This window comes from Leguminivora glycinivorella, chromosome Z (assembly GCF_023078275.1).
Source record: "Leguminivora glycinivorella isolate SPB_JAAS2020 chromosome Z, LegGlyc_1.1, whole genome shotgun sequence".
NCBI classification, from domain to species: domain Eukaryota; kingdom Metazoa; phylum Arthropoda; class Insecta; order Lepidoptera; family Tortricidae; genus Leguminivora; species Leguminivora glycinivorella.
Genome location: NC_062998.1, coordinates 30,088,848 through 30,102,330, shown reverse-complemented (window position 1 = coordinate 30,102,330; position 13,483 = coordinate 30,088,848). Strand labels below are relative to the sequence as shown.

General features: G+C 38.3%; 1 protein-coding gene across 2 annotated transcripts in view; it reads left to right on the top strand.

Annotated features, from left to right (window-relative positions):
- Positions 1-519: 519 nt before the first annotated feature.
- The window catches only part of LOC125241102 (proton-coupled amino acid transporter-like protein CG1139), a 39,276-nt gene continuing 26,312 nt past the window's right edge, over positions 520-13,483 (top strand). Inside the window, exon 1 of one of the 2 annotated variants that reach the window (XM_048149417.1) lies at positions 520-649. The gene's annotated coding sequence lies outside the window, so the exon portion shown is untranslated. Of the gene's footprint in view, positions 650-12,979; positions 12,998-13,483 lie in introns of those variants that run through there. The other variant, XM_048149419.1, reaches the window with a different exon arrangement.

Below are 13,483 nucleotides of genomic sequence, written 5' to 3'. Positions count from 1 at the left end.
GTGGATAAAATATACTTACAGGCAAAAGCTTAATTCTGATGGTTTCCACTGTTCAAGTTGACCTATTTGTGGATACTTACTTGTCTTTGCTGATCTTAGAATTCCCCTTGGCAGTTGATAGTCATGATAAGAAGACTACTCGTAGATCTGGATGTCGCGTGAGTCCACGTGAGTCAGACAGGATGAGCCATTCTAGCGAGTAAAACGACTATGGAACCGTGTTACTGGTGCTACGGGAGGCGGTAAGTATAAGCAGTCGATACTTGAAAACCTATAAGTAACAAAACACAGTATTTAGACAAACGGAAAACAATTTCAGTCAATTATTTACGGGTTTGGAGGGTTATCTAAAGGAATAACATCATACTGAATTATTAAGTAATTCATGTGGAATCAGGATTCAAATGTGAGCGTCATTTTAGCGATTATGTTTGGTTGGCCTGCATTGTTCGTCAAGCTGACTGAATGGGATTCTGAAGAGAGCCTGCACCTTGCACCCTGCGGCTCGGTAAAGAGTGTGGTCGCTGCGCGCGCGCTCGCCACGCGCCGCGCTCGAGTAAACAGTCCATCTCCGGCGGTCGGCCAGGCTGCGCATGCAACACCGCCGACATCTGCGCGCGCGCCATTACACTAACAACATTACAAAAAGGTCAGTTATGCGAATATATTCAATCAAAACATCACTAGCCAATTCCAAATACATAGGTAGGTATGTATGTACAAGCGTCAGCAAACCACTTTTTGATCATCTACTGTTGTTCCGTGAAGTGCACTTGAAAAATGTAAACCCGTTTAAGTCGACTATTAACAATGAATTAAATTTATCAAATCATATCCAATTGATTCAACATATACCGGCAGCTATCTACCAGTGCGTGCTATGCGAATTATTCATTGCTAATGTTCCACTATTACAAAACATGTACATCTTAAGTACCTACTTAATCAAAGTATGTATGGGGTAGATAATAGGTACCTACTTACTTTATATGTATTATAATAGTTATTTGTTATACAAGGGGGCAAAGTTGTATTTTAACGCCGAGTGTGGAATTGAAAAACGATCAAGTGAAAGGATTCTATAGTTGAACCACGAGCGAAGCGAGTGGTTCGAAATAGAATCCTGAACTTGCGAGTTTTTAACACACGAGAAGTAAAAACGAGCAAGTACATTTGCACCGAAGCGAGTGTAACACAAAACTTTTCCCCTCACTACAGCGAGGAAACTACAACGCAAAAAATGCGTTTATCACTGCTTCCAGTAGTTCCACAGGTGGTAAATCATCTTTATTACTAGATTCACCTACTTTTATCAATTTTAAAGCAGTTAATTTGACTTTATTCAAGATCAAATTACATTACCCACTAGTGGATAAAATGCGTTTTTACCCGCTGGTATTAAAGGACAAAACACGTGTTTCCGAGCTAGTGAGGGGAAAAGTATAATTATTACTATGGCATTAATGCCAAAATAAGAAAATCTATTCAAGACATAGACCACATAGACCTTAATGATAGCTTTAAGATCCCGTAAAAAGCAAACTCTCATAATTAACAATTTTTATGTCAAAAATTAGAAGAGCATCATCGAGAGCACCTGAATGTGTCGGTCCACTAACGCAAGCTACTTACATACCTATATTACATAGACATAGAATCGAGGCGAAACATAATAACATTAATAACACCTCGGACGAACAAACAGACGGCAAGGCGGGTGAAATGTTAAAATGTTCAAGCAGATCCGTAATCCGTAAGGGAGAAAGTATTGGGGACTTACATACGAGTATCTAATACTATTTTGATGCCAATGCCACAAAGGATTTCGTTCATTTTTCAAAATTAATGGTGCAGTAGGTTCACAAAACAGAATTAAGATGCAACAGGAGCGGTCAATTCTCCATACAAACGCTCTCGACTATTTCCTTCCTGCAGGGTTAGCACATTATTGCCGCGAGGATTTGTCGCCGCCGCGAGGATTGGATGGGTACGGGTATCACGGGTAGCCTAAGTATCTCGCGGCGACAAATACTCTCGCGCCAATCATGCGCTAACCCTGCTGGTTTTTGAAGTTCAGAGCAATGATTTTTTCAACACAGATTATTAATCTTTTTATCTGTGTCGGACCGTTTTGCTTTTTTGATATTCTTATTTTTAAAGGCGCTAGGCCCCATCAAAATTATCCAAAAACGGCCAAATTGATTATGAGCAAAAAAGTGTGATATTCAAAATTCATTACAATTAGGCAAAAAAGTAACGCTCCGTCTTGCGTGAGCGACGGGCGACGCGACGCGACGCGACGCGATGCGACGCGACGCGATGCGACGGCGATGGCTCAAGGTCATCGCGTATCCATCGCGCGAAACTTCGGCACTAGCATTTTGGTGATTAGAATCACAAGATTCGCCGTCTTTCACAATGTGCAAATGGTCTAGCGGGTTTGACTTCTAGGTGGAATCGTTTGCGCCGTGAGTTCGAATCTCGGCTCACGCAATCTTTTTGCATTTTTATTTACTTTTTTTCTTTTATGTTCTACTAGCTTTTGCCCGCGGCTTCTCTTGAAAGACGGACAAAAAAACAGACACACACACACTTTCCAGTTTAATCAGTATGGATTATTTGATTTTGTTTACCTGCTTATTTCTTTCTCTAAGATTCTACTTTCTTATTTTTTTTTAAGAACTCCGGGTTTTATACTAACAAGGAAAGTTTTAAGTAGCACACAATAATACTGCATTTTGTTTTTATTAACTTAATGTTTATTTTAATCCATATTAATATTATAAACGGGAAAGTGTGTGTGTGTCTATTTATTTGTCCGTCCTTCACGGCAAAACTGAGCGACGAATTAACGTATACTATTTACTTATAAGGAATGCTATTTACTTAATGTTGAAATGAAAAAATGTCATACAGTGTAACCCAGTGTTTTTTAATGCTGCCATCTAGTGTCGACTGGCATAACCACTACACTAAGAGCCCTTATTCCTTAGAGCGTTCATCAATTTCGTGAAATAGCCATTGATAGATGGCGTTGGTGCTCGGTACGCGAGCCACCGGTAATGCAACACACAGGCAAGAATGATCTTGATAGTTTTGAATTTAATTGCTAGTAACAATTCTTTTGGTTTCATGTGTTAACTTTTTTGTAAAGTTTACAAGAGATAAGAATATATTATTATTATATGGTACCTACTAATTGTAAGTAACTTAAAATAAACAGTTTCAAAGAGCTGAGCTGTGTGCATAAAATTACATGTGTTATTGGCCCGGCTAATGAGATCAAACATGGTCGAGTTACGATAAGTAGAATAGCAGTTCTGTTATTCATTTCCTGACTCGATCATGTGACCTTGGACATCATCGAGATCGACGCTGCTCATCAGCCCAAATGTAATAAGCCCAAACATAGTGGAGTTATTATGAGTAAAATAGCAGTTTTGTTGACCATATCCTGACTCCACCATGAAAACCAGAACCTCATCCTGGGGGCCGGTTTTTGAATCTCACATATGGGATTTGTCACTAAAATACCGGTTGAAAACAGTGAATTGCTTAGTATTTTCAGTGACAATTTTCTGAATTCGAACGCGTGAGACTCAAAAATCGGTCCCCTGGTCCCGAAATATAATAATAATTCAAACTCTCATCAGATTTCAAGTAAAATTTCTTGGATAAAATTGCATGTGTAAAAATCAGGCGGACCGTATGCCTGTTTGCCACCAACAGGATCAAGATTTGTTTAGTCGCAGTACCTATACAGTACTTCTCAGAACTATCTAGCTGCTTACGCTTACGAGAGCACGGTGCGCCGGACTATCGAACGTAGGTCCACTGTCACAATCGCTCACGAAACGCTCACGAAACGAAGCGCTAGTAGATATCTATCTCTATCGCGCTTGCGTATTGGCGCGACAGAGCCAGCGGCGTATCGCTTTCGTTTGGCGTCGGAGAAATGCCATTCGGCTACGGGGCCTGAGCAGTGAGCGGGCCCGTGTCAGCAGTGTATTTTATTCGAATTTTATGTGCTTTAAAATAGTACATTACGATACAAGTGCGTAAAAAGGAAGTTCGAAACGAGTGACGATAAATTAAAACACGACCGAAGGGAGTGTTTTAAATCGACACGAGTTACGAATTTCCTTTTCGCACGTGTATCGTACGACGTTTTTCAGTACAGATGAGCCTCCGAAGTTTCGACCTGGCATATAATGAACCACTTCTCGCACTAGTGCGTAAAAAAAACACCATCTGTACTGAAAAATATCTATCGACACAAAGGTATGTCTTATATGTATTTTTTTTTATATGGCAACAAGAAGTTCTGGTTTAGGATAATATTATTATTTAAGAGTTACAATAAATGCAGGAATCGCAGGAATTACAATGAACGCCCCTTAAAGAGTAATCTAATTATATTTTTTTTGTATGGGTACCTTTCCTTGTTAGTATAAAAGCCGGAGTTATTAAAAATAAAATAAAAATAAGAATGAAGATTCTTACAGAAAGAAAAAAGTAAACAATCAAATAATAGAAAATACTTATAAAAGAAACAAAAATAAAACTGCAAAAGCACGCCTCAGCCGAGGTTCGAACTCACACCGCTGGCGCGGCGTCCAGACGTCGAAACCGCTAGGCTACGAGCCCGTTGTAATAACTAGTTAATTTTGTGATCCTATTTACCAAAGTCAAGTGCTAGTACATATATCGTAAGGTCATCGCACTAGTGTTTCATATTTTTAGTTCACACTTAAATTTTAATATTTTACGCAGACAATCTCGTATCACCGTGCACATAATCAAAGGCTGTCAATACAAGTTACAAAAGTTGTAATTTCCTTACTTTTTAGGCACATTACTCCTTTGGTCAACTTATGTTAATTTGAATATTTTGAATTTTTATTATAAGAAAATATAAAGAATGAAATGTGAGACTAGTAATCAATCGTTATTTCTCTAGTCCGACCTCTCTACGTATTGAATTTGCTTCTAAAAATCAAATAGCTTGATCGCGCGCCCATCGCCATCGCATCGCGTCGCATCGCCGTCGCGGGCCGTCGCGGGCCGTCGCTTACGCAAGACACTCCCATATGAACACAGCGGTTTGATCGCATCGCGTCGCTTAACATTCGCATGTTCATCGCTAGTTCGTCGCGTCGCATCGCCGTCGCGTTCCGTCGCCCACCTAAGACAAGTCCATAGAGATAGAAGGTTTGATTTCGTCGCATCGCATCGCATCGCGTCGCTGTCGCGGGTTCGTCGCTCACGCAAGACGCGGTGTAAACGGTCGGACACAGATTATTTCATTATTATTCAGATTCTCAAGTTTCGGTCCGACTGGTTAAGTTTTGGAGGAGGAAACAGTCGAGAACGGTAAAGATTTATTCGCAAAATCTTTTACCTGAGTTGTCCTTAAGCACCATTTTTTTTTCTATAAGTATAGTCAGTAACACGAGTATATTTAACTGAAATCCCCAAATTGAAATAAGGGCTCCTTTCCATTTTAGCATTTTCGCTCCTGTTGCCTCTTAAGCACCTGATACAAAAAACTGTGCACTTTTAGATTGCATAGAATATGGCAGATGCCTGTTAGCTGCCATGCCAATGCCACCAATTTAATTAGCATTCTTCAGGCCTGTCTCGAGAGTTTTCAGCGATTAGAATAACTACTGAATTGTCCTAGTTTCGCATGGTAGGAAAATTTACGAACGTAAGTCAGATATAGGTATAATAAAAACTGTTTAGTAAAACAAGATAACCGACTTCAAAAAGGAAAATAACAAAATAATATTCTTTTGTAAGTACGTGCGTGTTACCAACTGATAACTAGGTACAAGGTGATTGAGGAAACGTGAGCTAAATCTAACCTACGCATCCATTAACTTAAAACTTAAAAGCGAAAGTTTCGTATGCTCGTATAAAAAATGTATTTGCAAATTTCATGGTCACCTTAAAATAAGGATGCTTCCGTCCCGTCAATTCTAGTTACTTTTTGTCGTAGTGCTGATGGTGCGATAGTTTTATTCAAAATGTATATACTTGGATAGACTAATAAGTAGATTGGTCCATTAACTTTTATTGAGCATATACACGATCTCAGTACCCTCTGTCCTGTTGACGTGTTATGAATCAGACTTGTACCTATAATTTTTGGCGTCTAGCCTTACCTAGCAATATACCGTTATTACATCAATATTTGTGGCGTGCCATACCTACATAAAATGTCCTTACATCCCGTGTAAATATAAGAATATTGAACCCTGTAGGTACTTGTAATAAATTATTCTTTTTGGCCTTATTATTACCAAGCCTTACTAAATGCTAATTCGAAAGGTGAAAGATTGCAACCGAAGGCTGTCGACAAGGAAATAAGGCAACGGCAGCGCTGGAAATTAAACAGGTTTTACCTCAAATACCCCTCCCTGGGCTACGTACACGAGTATCGTGTCTGTATAACTGTGCTGTGCTCAATTTTACGGCTACTACCAGTTTGTCACTAACATAATTGTGTATGAATTACACACGTTGCCCATACATACATTACAGCACAAAGAATCTGGAGCTTCCTGGATTCAACTTATCTAATGGGCTTTAAACTAACTGGTGATTCTGAGTCCGGAATCGAAACTCGGGTTTTTAATTTACGCGACTAATGTCCTTACCACAAGACCACCACTGCGGTACTCGTCCCGTAGATATATTCTTTGAAAGACTTTGCGCTTTGACCAAAACTAAGGGTTAGCAATGTGTGCTTGCATCTCATATACGGATCCTTTACAAGTTTACAGGGTGGATAGGAATAGTAATTCTCAAAAAATAAAACATCGCTCAATTGTATTGTACAACATTTAGTACATATTTATATGTACCAAAATCTATTGAGAACGGTTATTGTGTTACAAAAGGTTCTAAATTCAAAAACAAACGAATCGATTCTGGATCTCTAGAGGCTAACTTACTCGTAAGGTCGCAACAGTTTCTTTCCAGCAGGTAGTCGATGCCCCTCATTCCCCTCAACATCGTAAATGAATCGTCACGTTGTCACGTTGTAGGTGCAACAATTTAACAATTTAAAACATGACAAGACAATCACTACATTCGATTGCATGACATATACACTTATTTAGTATTTATTGTACCTACTTACGGTGCCTTCGAAGCGATACCTATTATTTAGGTGGTTAATGGCGTACGATGTACCTAATTTTAATAGCTTTAAACCATTTACTCACGTCACTAAATAAGTAATAATGTACCACAAATTACCTATCTTATACTTGCGAGCAGCACAATATTTAAATTCAAATAAAACAGTTTTTTAGTTAAACATTAACAATGGTTTGCTACACCCTTTCGAATGTCCATTATGAAGGTACTGTAGGTACATATGTAATATGTCATTTTGTAGGTACCTATATTGATTTGCAAATAAAGATTTATTTGTCTATCTAATTATCTACTTTGCTCAGAATTATAACTCACTAATATCGTCATCATCATCATCATCGTCATCATCCTTGCGTTATCCCGGCAATTGCCACAGCTCATGGGATCCTGGGGTCCGCTTTGACAACTAATCCCAAGATTTGGCGTAGGCACTAGTTTCTACGAAAGCGACTGCCGTCTAACCTTCCAACCCGAAGGGTAAACTAGACCTCAATGGGTTACCCAATGGGGACCTTAGTCCTGTTTATTAGCTCACTAATAGTTATGTCAGTGGGAATAAATACTGGGAATGTAAGTGCGCTTTAAGACTGCACCGACCCGATCGTCCAGTGGAGTCTTCATTAGGGGATTGGGTAGGTGATGAAGTCAAAAGCAAGTGTGAATAAAACATACATTAGCTTAGATGGCCACGCCCAGGCACTGGTTTAGCACAGTGGATCGTGTTCGCTGAACCATGGACCGTGCGAACCTTGAGGGACCACCATTAGCCATGCACAACACGAACAATAGCCAGGTACTCGCTTCACGAACGTCACGTAAACTTCATAATTAACTTCAAGAGATAAATAAGGTAATGTTTGATTCGAAGCGGGTAACGATTTCAGATGAAATTACTACTGAACTAAACAAACGAGTGAGATTCAATAGGTGCACCTATATGTTAGTTTACACGACTCCATGTCCAGAAATTAAAGCAAAAGGATTTAGGTTCTTATCTGCCGATGAGTAGTGGGGGGTTTGTAGTTGGTGATATCTACCCCTAACTTTTTCCTTGCCTTTCTTCGTCGTAAAGATATGTAAATCTTAGCATAATATCGCAACAACCACCGCATATGTTCATATTCCAGTAACACTCTGCCATAAATTAGAGCTATGTCATTTATAAGAACTTTATGAAGCTATTGAACTCTTACGGCACGAACGATTGCCGTTTGGTTATAGCGTTTTAGCTAAACAAAAAGCGGCTTTTATTCAACCTATACCGGCGCATATTTTGTGTAGTGAAACATCATTAATATTTCGCCTCCTAAATCTGCCAATCTCCCAATCAGCAAAAATATGACGAAAGATGTCACTTTAGGGCAATTGGTATAGTATGAATTTTGTGAGATGGACTTTTCGCTTTTGCCCTAATCTATTAAACAAAGGCCTTTGTTTCTATTATTCACGGCGGCTAGCTCCCGTTTAAACGGCACGTGCTATAGTCTCAGTGTAGTTAAAAAGCAACTATCATGATAGTAATAAGGTTCAAATCCATAAAAAGCCCTTTCGGAGATAACACGTTTTATCATCTTCAAAAAAAGTTACCTGCATACTGCAAACTGTTTAATAAATTTTAACCTTATTGCTATCATGATAGTTGCTTTTTAACTACACTGAGACTTTAGCACGTGCTGTGGAAACGGGAGCTAACCGCCGCGAATAATAGAAACAAAGGCAAACAAGTTTAACAGATTAGGGCAAAAGCGAAAAGTTCATCTCAGAAAATTCGTACTATACGTAACTACTAAAATTGATGACACAGCTATAAAAAAACTCTACAATATGATGCCGAGTTTTTGTGCACATTTACAGCTTTAATAGCCATAATGACAAACACCAATTTTGTCATTGTTTTCCAGCAGCAAAGTTAAGTGCTTTGAGCTAAGAACTTAGTGAAAAACTGGTTTACCCGACGACGGTTTATTGACAATTGTATGTCTAATTTGACGACCGGTCTGGCTCAGTCGGTAGTGACCCTAGTACCTGCTGAGCCGCCGTCCTGGATTCGAATCCCGGTAAGGGCATTTATTTGTGTGATGAACACAGATATTTATTCCTGAGTCATGGCTGTTTTCTATGTCTGATGTATCTATTTAAGTATGTATATCGTCGCTTAGCACCCATAGTAAATACAAGCTTTGTTTAGTTTGGGGCTAAGTTGATCTGTGTAAAGGGTCCCCAATATTTATTTATTCTCTTTATTTCTTTTAAGTCGTAGGCTAGGCTATTTATAATACGAATATAAAAGTAAAATACAAAACCACTTACAAAACAATAATAGTTATTTGTTTTACAAGAGGGCAAAGTGGTTATTTAACCGCACGTGCCAATATTGATTCGTTCGAGAAGTGGAATCTTGAGCGTTGCGAGGGTATCAAGGCACAAAGGTTAAACAAACTTTGCCCCCGAGTGAAACACAAAATTTTTCGCCACACCAACACGAACAAAATACTGACTATAAAACATCAAACTAAATCAAATCTATCAATTTATTCAATATTTTTGATTCAAAATCATCATTTATAGGTAAATTCGACCAGCCAGCTCAAGATATCAAGTTAAAATTTGTATGAAATTAATTTGCACTCTTGTGGATAAAATGCAATTTTGCTATATGTTTTCGAATAGTAAGCCTTTATCAGTTGGTGTGGTGAAAAAAAAAACATATTATTAATTAAACATTCATAATAGTATTGTACCTACTCGTACATGACTGAATAAAAAATATTTACCATTATTTACATTTAATAAAACAATTATGTTGACACTGATTTTGCGATGACATCTGAGAATGTGATGTATATTTATTTTCTGGTGTGATGTACCTCCTTGTTTCCAAGGTCTTTTCTATTTATTTTCCTCAACCTCTAAGTTTCATAGCAAGTATTAGTGCCTACTCAAAGTGCGTACCTAGTGTACCTACAGCTTATTTACTTAGTTATATCTCGTCATCACGATCGCGTTTTGGTGACTTGAGTAGGTAGTTAATACTTAAATATGTACGAATAGGTATTAGGTATACGGCTGTCAATCGCGTCGCGTGCTGCCAGTTTGAAGAGGATACCTACTTAAGATTTAAGATAACACATAAGTGCCAATATTGAGTAATCTAGAGTGCCTGATTTCGAAGTATAGATAATAGTAACGTGCCTAAGAGATAATACAGTAGTAATTATCGATAATATTTTTAGTTTCAGAAAATTTCCAAAGATTTTCTAGCTTTTTAGGGTTCCGTAGTCAACTAGGAACCCTTATAATTTCGCCATGTCTGTCTGTCCGTCCGTCCGTCCGTCCGTCCGTCCGTCCGTCCGTCCGTCCGCGGATAATCTCAGTAACCGTTAGCACTAGAAAGCTGAAATTTGGTACCAATATGTATTTCAATCACGCCGACAAAGTGCAAAAATAAAAAATGGAAAAAAATGTTTTATTAGGGTACCCCCCCTACATGTAAAGTGGGGGCTGATTTTTTTTTCATTCTAACCCCAACGTGTGATATATTGTTGGATAGGTATTTACGATCTGAACAATGCGTAATCCGTAAGTGCCAAGTCTGGAGAGTACGGTGGATGAGGTATCACTTTCCAACCTAGCTCCAATAGCTTTAGCCGAGTCACTTTTGCAATGTGTGGGCGAGCATTGTCGTGTAAGAAAAAAACTTTAGCATGCTGTGGACGATTCTGACAGATTTTTTGGTTTACATTTTCAAGCTGATTACAGTATACTGATGCGGTAACAGTCATTCCACTTGGTAGGAGTTCCCAGTGAATAATACCATGAATATCCCACCAAACGGACAGCATAACTTTTTTCGGGTGAGGCTCTGTTTTTGGTGCCTCTATTCCTTTTTCGTTTGGAGCTAGCCACTGACGTTTGCGTGTGTGATTTATATATAAGACCCATTTTTCATCTCCAGTGATAAGATGGTCCAACCAGTTGAATGTGCGGCGAAAAGACAGAAGTTGTATGCAGATATCGGCACGGCGGCTTAGTTGATCTCTATCAAGTTCGTGCGGTATCCAAACACTGTATTTGTAGTTTTTTCCCAACTCGTGTAAATGTGTTCCTATGGTGACATGAGAGCAGCCTAACTCGGTAGCAAGAGTACGACTCGTTAGCCTCGGATCTCCTTCAATTAAGGTTTTTAATTTGGCTACATCAATCTTCACCGGTCGACCAGACTTAGGTTGATCTGATAATGAAAAGTCGCCACTACGAAACCGCTGGAACCATCGCTTCGCCGTGGCCTCAGACACAACTTCAGGAGCAACACGCTGACATATATTACGCACTGCTTCGGCGGCTGAATGGCCAGACTGAAATTCATATAGGAAGCAATGCCTTACATGCACTTTTAATTCGTCCATTTTCTTCCTTATATTAGCTCGGCGACAGCTAGTGAATGACTGACGAGAAACTATGCGACTCGCCCTTTATATACTTTCGACCATAGAAGATTCTAGAACTCTCTCAAAAATTTTATGTGGAATTCAATCGATCGCTCATTACTTTCTTACCAACCCAATAAAAATAAATAAGGGTTTACTAAGATGGTTTTTTGATAATATTAGTATTTTCGGAAATAATCGCTCCTAAAGGAAAAAAAAGTGCGTCCCCCCCCTCTAACTTTTGAACCGTATGTTTAAAAAATATGAAAAAAATCACAAAAGTAGAACTTTATAAAGACTTTCTAGGAAAATTGTTTTCAACTTGATAGGTTCAGTAGTTTTTGAGAAAAATACGGAAAACTACGGAACCCTACACTGAGCGTGGCCCGACACGCTCTTGGCCGGTTTTTACAATAATGATACAGACATATTGATCGATTCATAAACAAATACCTAAAATATGTCGCCAGGAAGTATACTCGTAAGCTTCAAATTTAGCCATTGGATAATTATTCAGCCCTACAGATTGATTAAGTAATAAGTTCAATAAATAGTTAAAAAAATCTGACATTCAACGACGGCTTAGAACGACCAAAAGTACGGCTAAATAGCAGGTACTTACTCGTCGTAGGATATTGTAATTTCTACCCCCTGTATGTATACAAAGCACTTTTTCCCCTCACTAGCTCGGAAACACGTGTTTTGTCCTTTAATACCAGCGGGTAAAAACGCATTTTATCCACTAGTGGATTAAGTAATTTGACCTTGAATAGAGGCAAATTTTCTGCTTTAAAATTGATAAAAGTGGGTTAATCTATAGTGATGAAGATGTTTTACCACCTGTGAAACTACTGGAAGCAGTGATAAAGGCGTTTTTGCGTTGAACTTTCCTCGCTATAGTGAGGGGAAAAATTTTGTGTTACACACGAGTACAAATGTATTTTACTTCTCGTGTGTTGAAAAACTCAAATTCTCGCTAATGAATCTTTCGCTTGCTCGTTTTTCAATTCCACACTCGGCGTTAAAATACAACTTTGCACTCTTGTATAACAAATAACTATTGTCTGTTTACATCCCATCGACCATCAGTAACGACCACTAAAATTTTCCAGTATATTCTAACGTTTGCGCAACTGGTATTGATATACATACATATATATATTGGTATGTAGCTCAATTTCCATTTTTACACACCCGATAACCATAAAAATACTTAAGAAAATATTTTGATAAGATTTATGATCTAGGCATATTGTTGTTACCTATGTATACAAAACAGTTTTAATGTCATGGAAAAGTTACTTTATCTCCAACTATATATTGGGTGCTGCGCTGAATATCGATTTCAAGATCTACCTATTGAACGAAAGTGCGCGTTATTTACATTTAAATAAACTAAGTTGGTAAGGACGAGTATTCTCTGAATAACATTTGTGATTCTGTTAAATGAAAAATTATGAGTGTGATGTTTACAAAACATACTTACGTATCCTTTGATTAAAAAAAAAAGATGTAGAATAATTTTCTACGTACTATATATGTACCGAACAAATAATTAAAATAAAAAGAAAATCTAAACGACCGTTACTGATGGGTAACCGAAAAAGGACATTGTAAGTCTGGTGCTGCTCCATTATGTTGGCTTTACACTTATGTAAATTAACGAAAACCATTGACTGGAAGACGTTGATATTTAGGTTACACTTAGCAACTTTTACTATGGGATGGGACCAACACCCAAAGCGCGAAATTAAAATTTACTCTCCCATAGGAAATATCAGCCTAACCGCCTATGAAACTGTCAGAAGATATTTTCGTGCTTTCGGGGTTGATCCCATAGTAAACGTTGCTCAGTATGATTTGAACATTAACGGGTTTCAGTAGGTTTT